We start from the raw sequence: 17712 nt of genomic DNA on the forward strand, positions 1-17712 counted from the left end.
AATTAGGTTTAAAAGACAGAGAATCTATGCATACTGCATATTTCAGTACTTTAGGGAAATCTAATGACACTAACAATTCAATAATCAAAGACCTGTTTGATAAAACTTAATCGTCCCGCAATTGAAATGAGCACTAACCAAAAGTGATTAATTTAAAGATCCCAACAACGATCCAACGCAATCACGCAACTCTAATTTTGAGAAATAGCAAATGAATCGAAGATCTAGAAACCCTAGCTAAATTTTGAGAAGGCAAAGAGCGTAGATTGAGAAGCTTACGGTGGCCACAGCAGAAAATCGAAGGAGATCGCGAAATTCCTATCTCAGAAGCAGGCAGCAGCTGAGTTCCAGAAGACTAGCAAGACGCGAGACCAACAAGACTCGCACAACCTACATGATATGAAGAGAAGCAAAGAGGTCTAGAGCTTGCGACGTGCGTTAAGCCGACTTTGCAAAAAAAATTTTGAAAAACAATCGAGTGTGGCTGCTGGGATTCGAGCCCAGGTCTCCACGGCCACAACGTGGAATTCTTACCACTAAACTACAGCCACCAATTACGTAATTTATTTAATATTTTACAATTTTGTTTAAAAATAAATTGCTATTATATGAGTAATTATGATAGTTATTAAATTAATGCCGTTAATAAGTTACTGTAATTTTTTAATAAATTTTAATTAAAAATATAACATATACATTAATTAAAATTTATCACGTGTTAAAAATATATATTGAAAGATTAATTTTCTTATTTATGAATGGCTGACACATTAATTTATCATTAACAATATTAATAAATTTACTGAAGATATTACACGTAATATTTTTAAGAGATAAATAATTATCTCTTACATATTAATGTCACATAATACAACTTTTAAGTTATCCCAAAAACAATGCCTATTGACTTTTTGTATATTTCTATAATTAAAAAAAAATGGCACCACTTCATTTTAATTGTTTGTATCTGCCTTTTGGAGAAATAAAAACACGCTAAGCGGTGACAGTCGAAATAGAGATCATAACAAGCAAGATTTTTATAGATATTTGATTCAATTAAATTTTAATAAAATATATTTAGATAATATATAATTAAATTTAAGATGAATTTAAATTTAAAGGTTAATATCTTTAAGTTGAGTTTAAATTTTAAATGTTAAGTATTTATTATCCAAACTTAAATAATTTATATAAGTATTAAAATTTTCTTACTTAATATTTAAAATTCACATGTCACACCTTAACATGATTTTGTAGTATACCTAATGAATTACCGTCTCCGCCTACTATCACCTATTAAATATACTACAAGGAATTTTAAAACAATTTTTTTATTTTTTGAAAATGGAGAGCATTTCTAGCAGGTATTAAAAACATTTAATTGAAGTTTAAAAACTAGTTAAAATTTTTATCTATTTTTATTTTTAGGCAAATTTTAGAAAAATTTCGTCAGAGTGCCGTCTATATTTGGGAAAAACAGTTCTTCAAACACCTATAAAAATACTTCCAATAATTTATTTCATCAAAATCAACCACTACCATAGCACAAATCAACATCATTTCTCCCAACTCCATAATTCAAAACAATTCTCAATTCAATTGTCTTCAAAAATAATATTGAATAACTTCATTCATATTCCATTAAAGAAAAATCAATTTGCATTTATCAACACAAAATTTACATTAGAAAATCCAAAATAATATTATTACAAAATCTATACAACTGCTCAAGACCAGTTTATATATGTTCATACAATTACATACACCAAAATAAATATTATAATCAGGGTATAAAATTATACCCAATAAAATCTCAAGGATGTAGCTCCAAAATCCTCAGTAGCTCACTCTGATGCTCCACTAGTCTCTATCTCATGACAAAGAATAAATGCGCCATTGCACGAGTACTATGACTCAGTGGTGCACAACATACTAAAATAACATTTTATGCATAATTCAAATCACATTTATTCAAATATAGTACTGAAAAATGAAAAGTAGATACAAAAGACAATTTATAATTTTAGTCAAAACAATCTCATTTCGGAAGTCTCAAAACAGGTTTCATAAAAACACAGTTATATTATGCCATCAGAACAATGTTCATCTTAATAGCCGGGGGCTTATGAGGAATCACAAGGCTAGCTAGCTCAATCTATGGGTATCCATTCAATTTCTTCCTCTACTGGCACACACCTCAATACTTCAGCTAGAGAGGGGATCAAAATTGAAAACTAATTCCTCCCACTAGTCATGCTAGTGAGGCATTCAAATATATGGTCATGACACTGTAGTTTCAAAACTATCTCAATAATTTTCCAAACATTTACTGACAATTAACACACATGCAATTAAATTTTCAACAATTTAGATCAATAGCATAATATACATTTCAATCACCATTTTGCAATATCAATAAATCACAGCTCATTTCATGCACTTTGCAAAGGAAATTTTAAAGAATATTTTATGTTGTGCACAAACCTTGTGCGAGTCCCCTCTAGGCCTTAACTCGACGTCTCGGGTTCTTTCCTGGTATTCCTTTCAACTGAAACACATAATTTTATAGTGTTTCAGTATCACAATTTATCATAAATCCAAAAATAAATTCAAATCTATTTATTTCTAGCTTTAATATGCTTAACTTGACGTTCTTTAAAATTTACATTTCGGGGTTACTATTCACGACACTATTCAAGTCAAATTGTTGACTTTCTCATGCTTAATAGGTATGGGAATTTTAATTTCACCCACATACCACATTTTGGTTACCTAATTTGTTGGTTTTGGTTGTTTCCTCAAATTTTAAGTCTCTTAAGTGAAATTTTAAATTTTCATATTTACTGTTCTGTTTTGCACTGTTCCATTGGTTAAGTTGCTATTGAAATTTGGCTAAGTTTTCTTCATAGAAGTTGTTCATTATTGTCTTAAATTTATTTCCCTTTTTGAATTATTCCATTTGGAGTTTTGTAGCCCAAGATAAGACTATTTGAATGGGGCTGGCCGGATTTGGTGTTACACAGAATTCTAGGCATTTTTTGAATACTGGCAGTTTTGGTATGCTAAATGCAGGTAACTTTTCGGATAGGTTATGGTCAAAATTTGGGTTTATTTTCTTCATTATGTCTCAGCTTTCCATCGGTATAAGATTCAGGTCATTTGGACCTTCCTAGACCAAGTTATGGTCATATAAGTAACTACTATTCATTTGGTCATTTTTGTACAGGGCAGTATGCCCAAATCCAGATTTAGCCTAATTGTTCACTATCCTAATGTCATTTTCTGGGCATGGTTCCTAGATGAAAAATGTGCCATTTTGTGTCTATTTTCATTCCCAATTGACTTCACACCAATTGGGTTGGTAAATTTTCAGTTTTAATCCCTGAAAAGGACCTAGGTCAAGCTATCAGCATACTGACCCTAACCAATCCGAATTGAAACTTGGTTCTAGCAATTCACACACACCACAAATGGTCACAATTGACCATTTCTCAACTTAAGTAAGGTCAATGGCATCAATTAACCAATTCTCCAATTTTTTCCCAATTATCAAAATTCTCAGGAACCCTAATTACATAAAGTTTAAATCTAATGCATTCAAAACACATATCCACACTCTGCATACATAACTCAACCTAAACAACCATTTAATTTCACCAATTCCATCAATTCCAACCAAACCTAAGGCTGGCCGAATTTCTAGTTACTCTCCCAATAAGTTTTTTTCTTTTGATTTTAAGTTAAAATCTAAGCTACTTAAACTAAAAATATAAGTATTAAACAAAGAAATTCCAATTCAAACTACTAACCTCAACCTTGAATTTCAATTCTTCACTTACTTCCTTTTCTCCTTTTCTTTCCTTCTTTGAATGTCTCCTCAAGTGAAGCCAACAAGTTTTTATGGATTAATTTGGGGTCAAAGTAGGGTTAAGTGGTTGGAATCAAGCTTGGATTCAAGGTTTCATGGTGGTTCATCAATGGAGATGGCAAAAGGGAGGGCGGCCGAACTTGATGGAAGAAGAAAGGAAATGATTTTCTTTTTAATTATTTTATGTATTTATATTTTATTTGAATAAGAATTGACTTGGTCAATTATGTAGGGAAAAATCAAAATATCATTTATGATGTCACAATAATGATGTAAGCATGATGTATATAAAGTTTTCTTTTCTTTTTCTTTTACATTTATTTTTCCATTAGTTCTTTAATTAATTCCCGATTCCGAAATTTTTTTTTCTTCAATTTTATTAGACAGTTAGGTCAAGAGTCAACTCTAGGGGTGAATTGACCAAATTGCCACTCGCTGGTTCAATCCAGTTTACAAGTTATTCGATATTTCATCCGGATCTCTAACCTAATCATTTGACCTGCTTAACAACTGTTTTTTGTGATTTTCTCTTTTCCACTATGTTCACAATAGTCCTAAGGACCGCGGCGTCACATTTTTCGATTCAAAATTTGAGTTAAGGCTGACCTCGCAGTTACTTCCCAGGAAGGTCACTTATCGCTGTGACTCTCGGCTCATTTAATCTTTTTTGTTCTGTTTTTCTTCTTTATACTTAATTATTTGGCAATTACTAATTATTTACGTTCAGGGCTTATCTAGGTGTCTTAGATGTGATTCTAATCCCCTTAATTGTCCGGACCGATACCGATTACCTGAATAGTAAAATGTACCAGGCTATATAAATAGGAGTGTTACAATTCTCCCTCTCTTAAAATAAAATTTTTCTCGAAATTTTACCTGGTGTCAGTTTCTGAACAGTTGTGGGTGTTGTCTCCTCATGTTCTCCTCTCATTCCTAAGTAGCCTCCTAGCCCAAATGATGGTTCCACAACACTTTCACTAACGATATTTGCTTGTTCCGTAACTGCTTCACCTCATAAGCCAGAATCTCTATGAGTTCTTCCTCATATGTGAGATCTGGATTCACTTTAATTTCTTCCACTGGTAGTACATGAGATGGGTCAAATCTATACCTCTTCAACATCAATACATGAAAGACGTTATGTATCTTCTCCAACTCTAGAGGTAGTGCCAAACGATATGCCAAAGGACCCACTCTCTCCAGAACCTCATATGGCCTAATGAAATGAGGACTCAGTTTCCCCTTTCTGTCGAATCTCATAATTTTCTTCTTAGGGAAAACCTTGAGGAATACTTTGTCACCCACTGCATATTCAATATCCCTTCTCTTCAAATCAATATAGGACTTTTGATGGTCTGATGCAGCTTTGAGTCGATCTCTAACCAATATGATTTTCTCTTTAGTTTGCTGAATAATTTCTGGCCCAATCATCTTTCTTTCACCCACGTCATCCCAACACAATGGGGTTCTACATTTTTTGCCATACAAAGCTTCATATAGAGGCATTCTAATGCTTGATTGGTAGCTGTTGTTGTAAGCAAACTCAATCAAAGGCAAGTGTGTATCCTAACTACCCTCAAACTCAATCACACAAGCCCGTAGCATGTCCTCCAAGATCTTAATTGCTCTCTCAGACTGGCCATCTGTCTGTGGGTGGAATGCCATGCTGAAGTTCAATCTAGTTCCTAGGGCTCTCTAAAGACTACCCCAGAATCTAGAAGTGAACCTAGGATCTCTGTCTGATACGACGGATACTGGCACTCCATGCAGTCTTACTATCTCATCAATGTACAACTTGGCTAATCTTTCTAAACTGTAGTCCATCCGGACAGGCAAAAAATGAGCAGACTTGGTCAGTCTATCAACAATGACCCATACTGCATCATGGCTCTTCTGTGTCATCGAAAGTCCCATCACAAAATCTATCGTTAATCTCTCCCATTTCTATTCTGGTACTAGTAGTGGATGTAACAAACCAGCTGGTACTTGATACTCTGCCGTCACTTGCTGACAAGTTAGGAATTTGAAAATAAATTCTGTCACATCTCTTTTCATACCCATCCACCAGTAATGTTCTTTCAGTCCTATGTACATTTTAGTACCACCAGGGTGTATAGCAAAAGGAGACTCATGTGCTTCCCTCATAATGATCTGCCTCAAATCAACATCATTAGGAATGCACATTCTGCCCTAGTGAAGCAGCAGACCATTATCTCTCACTGAGAATTCTGGTTTCTTGCCCTGTCTGACTTCTTCTAACAGCTTCTGATCCTTCTGATCATTCTGAGCGGCCATTCTGATATGATCAATCAACACTGGTTGTACATGCCATGCAACTGCTGTTTGCCCCTCATCATTAATCTCTAAGCTGGCATGCAATACTCTCAACTCATGTACCATAGACAAAGGAGAAACCCGTAGACTTGCCATAGTCTTACGACTTAAGGCGTCAGCCACCACATTAGCTTTCCCTGGCTGATAGTCTATCAGACAATCATAGTCTTTTATCAACTCTAACCATCTCATCTGTCTCAAATTTAACTCCTTCTGAGTGCCCAGATACTTCAAACTCTTATGATCTGTGTAGATATAACACTTCTCCACATACAAAAAGTGTCTCCAGATCTTAAGAGCAAACACAATAGCTGCTAGCTCTAAGTCATGTGTCGGATAATTTCTCTCATACGGTTTCAGCTGGCGTGATGCATAGGCAATGACATTCCGCTCTTGCATCAGTACACAACCTAACCCATTGTGAGAAGCATCACTGTAAACTATGTATTCTTTACCCGGGGTAGGTAAAGTAAAGACTGGAGCTTCAGTCAAATATTTCTTCAACTCATTAAAACTCTATTGGCATTTATCTTTCCATTGAAATTTCACATCTTTTCAAAGTAGCTTAGTCAATGGAGATGCTAACATGGAGAACCCCTTCACAAATCGGCGGTAGTATCCAGCTAAACCTAGAAAACTGTGAATCTCTATGATATTTTTGGGTGGTCTCCAATTAAGGACAGCTTCTATCTTACTTGGATCTACCTTGATGCCCTCTGCCGATACTATGTGCCCCAAGAAGGATATTTCTTTTAGCCAAAATTCACACTTTGATAATTTGGCGTATGGCAGATAAAACCCTTATCAAGCAGCTCTTGCAACTGTACTTTTAACTCTTTCAATTCTGCTAGTGCCATTCTAGATGGTGTTACAGAGATTGGGTCCACACCAGGCATAACATCAATCTCGAACTGCACTTATCTTTCCGGAGATAATCCTGGCAACTCATAAGGGAACACATCCAAAAAGTCACATACAGTAGGGATGTCTCTCAATACTGGACTCCCCATTTGGGTGTCTATCACATGTGCCAAGTATGCTTCACACCCCTTTCTGATCATCCTTCTGGCTAATGTAGCCGAAATGATGTTTGATGGCAGTAACTGCCTCTCCCCATGTATTACCACAACACCGTACAGGGGGAGACCAAAAGTGACTGTCTTCAGTCTATAGTCAATCATGGCGTGATGCCTGGCTAACCAATCCATGCCCAAGATGATATCATAATCTCTGAAGGGCATTTCAATCAAATCTGACAGAAAAACATGTCCTTGGATCACCAAAGGACAATCTCTATACATTCTGTTGACTCTGACCTCTTGTCCTAACGAACCTGTTACTAGCACTTCAAAACTCATCTTGACACAGGGAACAACAAGAGAACTAACTATGCTAGCACTAACATATGAATGGGTTTAACCCGGATCAAACAACACAAAGACATCCTGATCAGAGATAGAGAAATTATCGGCTACAATATTGGAAGTCTCAGCCTCTTCCCGCTATCTCATAGTGTAAACTCAGGCTGAAGCACTCCCTTATGCTGATTGGTTAATGGTACCCTGACTGCCAGAAGCATTGCCTCTACCTCTGCCTTTTCCTCTGTGAACCTCTAGTAGCAGACTCTGAATAGACCCTTCTGCAGTAGTAGGAGCTGGCCCAAATCTACGGGCACTGGTGTAGTCCTTAGCGAGATGGCCTATGCTTCCACAGTTAAAGCAGGCTCCTGTAGCCCAATAGCATTCTCCCCCATGAGTCTTGCCACATGTCTCACAGGGGCGGGGAGGATATGAACCCTTGGTCGACTGCTGACTAGACCTAGGGGGTCTCTGTCTGGAGATTCTGCCCCTTCCGAACCTTCCACCTCTGCTTGATCCCCTAAATTTCTTTCTTTTTCCAGTATTGCCACTAGAACTTTGCTCAACTGATTTTTCACCTTTATCTTTCTCTGATTTCTCAATATTCTCAGATTTCTCTTTCGCTGGTGTCGCTTCTAATTCAATTCTTTCTACTTCCAGTGCTTGAGACATTAGTTTAGAGAAGTTACTATATTTAAAGCCGACCACTTGTACTCTTAAACTAGGCTTCAAGCCTGTTTCAAACCTCTTTCACCTTTCTCTGCTGGTAGACAGGAGACTCCCAGCATAGTGGCTTAAAAGGGAGAACTCCCTCTCATACTCTGCCACTGATCTGTTGCCTTATTTCAGACTAAAAAATTCTTGCAATTTTTAATCCACATATGCATCTGGGACATATTTCTATCTGAACTCTCTGATGAAGTCATCCCAGGTCAATACTGGTGGTTCTGCCAAGCTATGGGGGATGGTCTTCCACCAATCATACGCATCCCCTTGAAGTAATGACACAGAATATTCAAATTTCAGTTCATCTGGGCAATGCAGTTTCTTGAACACTCGGTCCATTCTCTCCAGCCACTGCTCTGCCTCTAGAGGGTCTATTGTACCCTTGAATTCTGTCGCCCCATATTTCAATAATTTATCATATAGTCTGATTGGAGCCTGAGGTTGCACCACAGGAGTCTGAACTGGAGCTTGAAAAGGTATACCTCCAGCTATCTGTTGAAACATTGCAGGCATTTGTTGGGAGAACTGTGCCGGAAACCGTGGCATTTGTGGGGCTGGTGCCACTGAGAGCTGGGGCTTTCCCTTGGGCCTCAACCTCTACTGACTACTCAACTGAGCGATCCCCTTCTTCCATTTTAGTTTGGAGTTAGGATATCTCTTGAACATATAACACAAGGAGATTTTCTTACGTTAGTTTATATTTATAATGTAATGCACTGCATGTAACAAATAAGGACATTGAGCAGTTGTACTTATCAAAGAAAAGACACAAATTCACAAGTCAAAACATACTTCAAAAATTCGCTTTAACACCACTAAAACATGTCACACCTTATGTAATGGCCTGGCCCACTAGTGATATTGTCCGCTCTGGGCCGAAGCCCTCACGGTTTTAAAACGCGTCAATAGGGGTTACGAACCACCAACTTATAAACCCAGCATCTCTCCCGTGTTTTGTCGATGTGGGATTTGCCTAGGGTGTTATACTTTACCCCTCTGTAAGGCATAACATGATCCCGTAATATACCTAATGAATTACCGTCTCCGTTTACTGATAACCCATTAAATACACTACAAGGGATTTTAAAATAATTTTCTTACTTTTTGAAAGTGGTGAGCATTTCTAGCAGGTATTAAAAACATTTAATTGAAGTTTAAAAACTAGTTAAAATTTTTATCCATTTTTATTTTTACGCAAATTTTAGAAAAATTTTGACAGAGTGCCATCTATATTTGAGAAAAGCAATTCTTCAAACACCTGTAAAAACACTTCAATAATTCATTTCATCAAAATCAACCACTACCACAACACAAATCAACATCATTTCTCCCAACTCCATAATTCAAAACAATTCTCAATTCAATTGTCTTCGAAAATAATACTGAATAACTTTATTTATATTCCATTAAAGAAAAATTAATTTACATTCATCAACCCAAAATTTACATTAGAAAATCCAAAATAATATTTTTATAAAATCTATACAACTGCTCAAGACCAGTTTATACATGTACATACAGTTACATACACCAAAATAAACATTACAATCAGGGTATAAAATTATACCCGACAAAATCTCAAGGATATAGCTCCAAGATCCTCAGCAGCTCACTTTGCTGCTCCACTAGTCTCTCTATCTGCGACAGCAATAAATAACCATCGCTGAGTATTATGACTCAGTGGTACACAACATACTAAAATAATATTTTATGCATAATTCAAATCACATTTATTCAAATATAGTACTGAAAAATGAAAAGTAGATACAAAAGACAATTTATAATTTTAGTCAAAATAGTCTCATTTCGGAAGTCTCAAAATAAGTTTTATAAAAATACACAGTTATATCATGCCATCAGAACAATGTTTATCTCAATAGCTGGAGGCTTATGAGGAATTATAAGGCTAGCTAGCTTAATCTATGGGTACCCATTCAATTTCTTCCTCTACTGGTACACACCTCAACACTTCAGCCAGAGAGGGAATTAAAATTGAAAACTAATTCCTCCCACTAGTCATGCTAGTGAGGCATTCAAATATATGGTCATGACACTGTAATTTCAAAGCTATCTCAATAATTTTCCAAACATTTACTGACAATTAACACACATGCAATAAAATTTTCAACAATTTAGATTAATAGCATAATATACATTTCAATCACCATTTTGCAATATAAATAAATCACAATTCATTTCATGCACTTTGCAAAGGAAATTTTAAAAAATATTTTATGCTGTGCACAAACCTCGTGCGAGTCCCCTTTAGGCCTTGACTCGACATCTCGGGTTCTTTCTCGGTATTCCTTTCAACTAAAACACACAATTTTATAGTGTTTCAGTATCACAATTTATCATAAATCTAAAAACAAATTCAAATCTATTTATTTCTAGCTTTAATATGCTTAACTCGACGTTTTTTAAAATTTGCATTTCAGGGTTACTATTCACGATACTATTCAAGTCAAATGTTGACTTCCTCATGCTTAATAGGTATGGGAATTTTAATTTCACCCACATACCACATTTTGGTTACCTAATCTGTTGGTTTTGGTTGTTTCCTCAAATTTTAAGTCTCTTAAGTGAAATTTTAAAATTTTATATTTGGTGTCCTGTCTTGCACTGTTTCATTGGTCAAGTTGCTGTTGAAATTTGGCTAAGTTTTCTTCAAAGAAGTTGTTCCTTGTTGTCTTAAATTTATTTCCCTTTTTGAATCACTCCATTTGGAGTTTTTTAGCCCAAGATATGACTATTTGAATGAGGCTGGCCGGATTTGGTGTTACCCAGAATTCTGGGCATTTTTTGGATACTGACAATTTTGGTGTGCTGATTGCAGGTGACTTTTCGGATAGGTTATGGTCAAAATTTGGGTGTTCTTTTTTCATGAAAGTTGTAGGGCTATGTCTCAGCTTTCCATCGGTATAAGATTCAGGTCATTTGGACCTTCCTAGACCAAGTTATGGTCATTTAAGTAACTACTATTCATTTGGTCATTTTTGTATAGGGCAGTGTGCCCAAATCCGGATTTGGCCTAATTGTTCACTATCCTAATGTCATTTTCTGGGTATGGTTCCTAAATGAAAAATGTGCCATTTTGTGTCTATTTTCATTCTCAATTGACCTCACACCAATTGGGTTAGTAAATTTTTAGTTTTAGTCCCTGAAAAGGACCTAGGTCAAGCTATCAGCATACTGACCCTAACCAATCCAAATTGAAACTTGGTTCTAGCAATTCACCACAAATGGTCACAATTGACTATTTCTCAACTCAAGTAAGGTCAATGGCATTCTCCAATTTTTTTCCAATTATCAAAATACTCAAGAATCCTAATTACATAAAGTTCAAATCTAATGCATTCAAAACATATATCCATAATGTACATACATAACTCAACCTAAACAACCATTTAATTTCACCAAATTCCATCAATTCCAACCACACCTAAGGCTGGCTGAATTTCTAGTTACTCTCCAAACAAGTTTTTTTCTTTTGATTTTAAGTTAAATTCTAAGCTACTTAAACTAAAAATATAAGTATTAAACAAAGAAATTCCAATTCAAACTACTAACCTCAACTTTGAATTTTAATTCTTCACTTACTTCCTTTTCTCCTTTTCTTTCCTTCTTTGAATGTCTCCTCAAGTGAAGCCAACAAGTTTTTATTGATTAATTTGGGGTCAAAGTAGGGCTAAGTGGTTGGAATCAAGCTTGGATTTAAGCTTTCATGGTGGTTCATCAATGGAGATGGCAAAAGGGAGGGCAGCCGAACTTGATGGAAGAAAAAGGAAATGATTTTCTTTTTAATTTTTTTATGTATTTATGTTTTATTTGAATAAGAATTGACTTGGTCAATTATGTAGGGAAAAATCAAAATGTCATTTATGATGTCACAATAATGATGTAAGCATGATGTATATAAAGTTTTATTTTCTTTTTCTTTTGCATTTATTTTTCCATTAGTTCTTTAATTTAATTTCTGATTTCAAAATTTTCTTTTTTTTGATTTTATTGGACAGTTAGGTCAGGAGTCAGCTCTAGGGGTGAATTGACCAAATTGCCACTCGCTGGTTCAATCTGCTTTACAAGCTATTTGATATTTCTTCCAGATCTCTGACCTAATTATTTGACCTGCTTAATAACTCTTTTTCATGATTTTCTCTTTTTCACTGTGTTTGCAATAGTCCTAAGGACCGCGGCGTCATATTTTCCGGTTTGAAATTTGAGTTAAGGCTGACCTCGCAGTCATTTCCTGAGAAGGTCACCTATCGCTGTGATTCCCGGCTCATTTAACCTTTTTTGTTCTGTTTTTCTTCTTTACTACTTAACTATTTGGCAATTACTAATTATTTGCATTTAGGGCATATCTAGGTGTCTTAGATGTGATTCTAATCCCCTTAATTGTCCGAAATGATACCGGTCACCGGAATAGTAAAATGTACCAGGCTATGCAAATAGGGGTGTTATAAGACATGCTCATGCATTCACACACACACACACACACACACACACATATATATAGTTAGTTAGTTAGTTAAATGCTATGCACATTCTTGTGTTGCATATTTTATTAATGAAATTGTTGTGGATGTCACCTTAAGGTAATTTGGAGCTATGTGTATATGTGTTAGCGTGTGTTGGCGTGCGTGTGGTGTGAATATAGATATGGGTAGGACAGGTATTCGCGGCTGGATCTTGACTTGCTGGGACCCAAACCTTATATATAGATAAGTAGGGGTGAGTATGGTTTTGAGTTGATTCGCTGACTCTTGCACTTGGATTATTAAGAGAAAGTCCGGCTTGAGTTAACCTCGCTCGCATGTGATGCCCCTTATCTGTCTACAGTGTAGCCGGGCAAGATGTGTCACATTTGGTACCGGAGCACCCTATCTTGTCTTGTCATATGTATTATTAATTTAATGTCCATTGATTTATATTATCCTATGTGTGGAAAATTTATTTTTATCGCATTTTATTTTTGTGGAGACTTGGATAGAGTTTTCTCTATTTTATTAGCATATGGCGGGTTTCACTATTCACTTGTTAGAAACAATTTCATATTCATCTCATTTATCCATATATCATCTCATGTCATTATTGCTCATAAAAGTTTGAAGCAAATATACTTCATTTCATTCATATAAAATTCATATACAATAATTTACAATTTATATACAAATCTCAAAATTTAATTACAAGTCTCATTTATATACAATAAGAAAAATACAAAACTAAATATACATGGGCTCTACTAAAAAAAATAAACTACTGAGGTGACTCTCGTGCTAATAGATCTGTTCAACCTCTATGTGAGAACTATTGCTGCAGCTGCTGGTGCTCTCCAGTATATACGCGTGGTAAAACCAACGCGCTAAGCGAATTGCTTAGTGGTGTATAATTTAAAATAAAAATAACTAAATAATTAAAGATAATGAGTTTATGTGTAATTTCATAAATTTTGAGTCATTTACATATTTAATGAACTTTGGGAGCAATTATAATTATCAGGATCTTTTCTGTTCATTTATCTCATATTCAATCTCATTAAATTCATATCAGTGCCCAAGTAAATGATAACAGACTATAAAAACTGAATACATAGGAGTATACTAGTTAGACATCCGTATGTCTATCATGTATACATCTGTCATGTCAGGCACTAAGCCAGCGGGCAGGCATAAAGCCAGAAATCATAATAGGCATAGTGGTCAACGGGCAGGCATAAAGCCTGTAGAACAATAATATTAAACATATTTTGTCTTCCAATAATCGCTTATGTAGGCAGTATTACTATCTGTAGTCTCTAATTGGTATACCAATCGATCCAAGCTATATACATAAGTCTAGGTATACATTGGGCAATTTAGTACCATTAGATTATTTATGCACTATTTAAGCTTACTATTCATTGGTGCCATTCATTACATTTATAATGGGAATATAGTTCTCACATCTATATTCATGTCTCCTTTATGTTTAGCCAATCATTTAGGTAATTTTCTTACTATATAACAAGTTATTTCATGAACTTTTCTTTAGGTCTAGAATTGATATCTTAATTTCACCTAGCAAATTGGTCAAGATGTAGCCACTGTTTGGCCACACTTCCATCATGAAAGTTGTTCCTCTATGTCTTATCTTTGTTTTACTTTTTGAATTATGTCATTTGGAGTTTTAAAACTCAAGTTATGGTCAAATTATCAAAACTGGTTCATTGCCTCTTTTTGGTTCCAGAACCAGGCAGATTCTGGAGTCAACCTTTATTTAGTCATTTGGGCATGCTACAGTCAATTTTAGGTCTAATGTTCTTCATGTAAGTTGTTACCTTATGTCTTAGGGTCACTCAAGTTCAAGACTCATAATTGTTTAGGTTGTGTAGAGTGAATTATAGTCAATTAACTAACCTGGACTCCTAAACCCTGTGCCTTCAGGATTTCAGGTTTAGGTCAGTGTCTTTGATTCTCATTTTAGGGTTCCTACACTCATAATTTGGGGAAGGTTCCTAAATAAAAGTTGGAGCCCTATTATTAGGTTTCTAAAACAGTTTGGCTCATCCCATTTGGAGTTTCCTTAGTGGGAGATATGGTATGAATACTATTCTAGAGGCAAGTGGTTATTTGGGACAGTTTTAGGTTTTGACATGCTAAATTATCCTAGCAAATTGACCTAGTTCTGGTAGGTTCTGGCTTTTGGTCAAAAGTCCAAAAGTGTAGCTCCAGGTCTTATAGAAATTTTGGCTTTGGTTTCACTACATTTTCAGCTTTGTGGACCAAGTTATGACATTTTTCCCAAAACTGGTCGGATAGGTTTAAACCCAAAATTTTAGGTCAGTTTTGGTTCTGGTCAGAATTATTGACCTAAATTGTTCTAGCAATTTGATTGGGTTAGAGGTAGAATTGGAATCTGTGTCCCTCATGAAAAATGTGCTCCTATGTCTAACCTTTCCAGTGGTTTAAGAATCAGGTCAATCTGACCTTCCTAGAGTAAGTTATTGCTATTTGAACATTTACTGTTCGTTTAGTCATTTTTCCAGGTCTAGCATATGGTCACCCAGATTCAAGCAAATTTTATTCCAAGTTAGGTTCAGTTTCTAGGTATGATTTCCACATGAAAAATGTGAAAAATTATCCTAGGTTTCATGTCCAATTGGCCTCACACTAATTGGAGCAATATAGCTCTACTTATGGCCATAAAAGTACATTGGACTCAAGGTTCAGAATTTCCTGCATGAAAACAACACTCCCAATTTCTCAATTCCACCCAACTCCCAAACTTCAATCACATTGATGGCACTTCAAATAATCAATAATCAACCTCAATAACATCAATTTCAAGCCACAACACAAAATTCCCAAATTGAGATCAAAACCCTAACTTCCATATTCATCTTTCATGCAAACTCATACCAAATTAACATATCCATCATATATGGTTATCAACAACACCCATAGACAAATTAATTCAATCAAAATTCATCAAACCCTAAACACCCTCATGGCTGCAGAAATTAGGGTTTCAAATTTCCTATCATTTTCTTTCAAATTTATGTCATACCAACTCCTTTCAACATGCTTACAACAAGTAAAGAAGAGAGGTAAGGTGATTCTTGCACTAACCTTAATGACTCAATTCTTGGACTTGTTAAAACTTTAATTTCTTCTATTTTCTTGGCTGCCACTAGGTTTCCCAAGGTGTAGAATTAATTTTTAGTAAAGGAACTTAGGGTTTTTATGGTAAGATGCAAAGGGAAATTCAAGCTTAAAAGCTTGAAAATTTTTGGAAGGCAATCCCATGGTGTTCAGCCAAATGAGAAGAAGAAGAAGAAAATGATTTCTTTTAATGCAATTTGTCTTCTTATGGCTATATATATCCATAAAATTAATTTAATTATTAATTTTAAAAATTAAAATTTTAACATTTCTAAAAATTCCCTCTATGTCCTCTTACTTAATTCCATTAATACTTAATGTTTTAAATAGATTTTCAAAATTTTATTGTTACTCATTTTAATGGACATTTAGGTCAAAAGTCAACTTTGGGTGTCAAACAATCAAAATACCCCTCGTCAGGTTATAGTCAAAACTTTTCGATAACACCGATTAACTTCATAACTCGATGGTTCCTTTGATTTTTTTATAGTGCTTGTCTCATTTTTATTCTGTCTATTTTATTTTTATTTTCATCTTATTCTTAGTCCATCAGATTGGCTTTGAATAGTATTATTCACTAACGGAGTATGACACTATTCAGAGCACAGAAGTCTGGGCATTACAGCGTAGCTGTTGGAATTAAGAGAGCTATAAAGGGGATCAACTCTCATATACATATGTGTGTGTGTGTGTGTGTGTGTGTGTGACGCACGGGTGTGTGTGTGCTCTAAATTATCTTTTGTGTGAATATTGCTTGAATTGTTTGATACTATGTGACTATGCTACATTCCATATCTAGGCAATACATTAGATCTAGTTAGTTATAGAAATTGTATTTAAAATCAATATCTTATTCTATGAGTAGAATACTCATCCCTGTTCAACTATTTTTTCTTAGGTGACAGGTGGACTTTTTGAGAATAACCTGCTTTCTTTCTCGCAAGTTTACTAGAAAAGCTTAATTGTGTTTTTATTTTCCTTGTTTCAAATTTTAGAACTCTGCATGTACCAGTAGTGTATTAATCTTATCTGGGTGTAGAGATGGGGAGTTGTAGTAAGGCCTGAGGCGAAATATCATCCACTAGAATTATATAAAATGCATCAGGTAATGCCCAGGAAAGATGGTGGAGTCACAATGGTCTCACTTAAGTACCACCTGCTTAGACAACATTTCCTCGACATGCAATTCATACAATCCTAATAGAATCAAATTACTAGTAAGTATCGTCTTCCCATAATACTACCACAGTACTAAAGATTTATGTCATGAAGGCATAGATAGACAGGAGTCATCACTCAGGTAATAACCAGGACATATTCAGTATTTCTTCCGAGGGTCATGGATGACAACTGACTCCTTGTAGAGTTTCCACAATCGTCATTACCATAGCCCAATGTCTAGGTTCGGGATAGTGGGTACGTAAGGGGAAGGTGTTAGGCACCCCTTACGCCTGGTTTAATCTCGTTAATTCGAGCGCCAGTCCTCTACTAATATTTCTAGAAGTCTTGTTTATTATTCCTCTATTAAACTTTATCCTAAAATGCAATTCTAATCCTACACACACAAGTAATTTACAAAAGGGTTGTTGTTTATAAATAATTTTTATGCACAAGTAATTTCTATCTATGGGGTTGCTAATTATTTAAATAATATTTATCATATGACTAAAATTAATTTATTATTGAGAATTTAATTTACAAACAAATTCAATTTCAAATAACCCTAAGTTTCTATTTAACCTAATTAATTAATTTTTCACCAAGTTATCCTAAGGATAAT

The 17712-nt window shown here is 35.1% G+C and overlaps 1 non-coding gene across 1 annotated transcript; it reads right to left on the reverse strand.

Annotated features, from left to right (window-relative positions):
• Positions 1-479: 479 nt before the first annotated feature.
• TRNAH-GUG (transfer RNA histidin (anticodon GUG)) lies at positions 480-551 on the reverse strand. The gene has a single exon. It is a non-coding gene; the product is annotated as a tRNA-His (tRNA).
• Between the last annotated feature and the right edge of the window lie 17161 nt (positions 552-17712).

The sequence above is a fragment of the Hevea brasiliensis genome, chromosome 5 (assembly GCF_030052815.1).
Source record: "Hevea brasiliensis isolate MT/VB/25A 57/8 chromosome 5, ASM3005281v1, whole genome shotgun sequence".
NCBI classification, from domain to species: domain Eukaryota; kingdom Viridiplantae; phylum Streptophyta; class Magnoliopsida; order Malpighiales; family Euphorbiaceae; genus Hevea; species Hevea brasiliensis.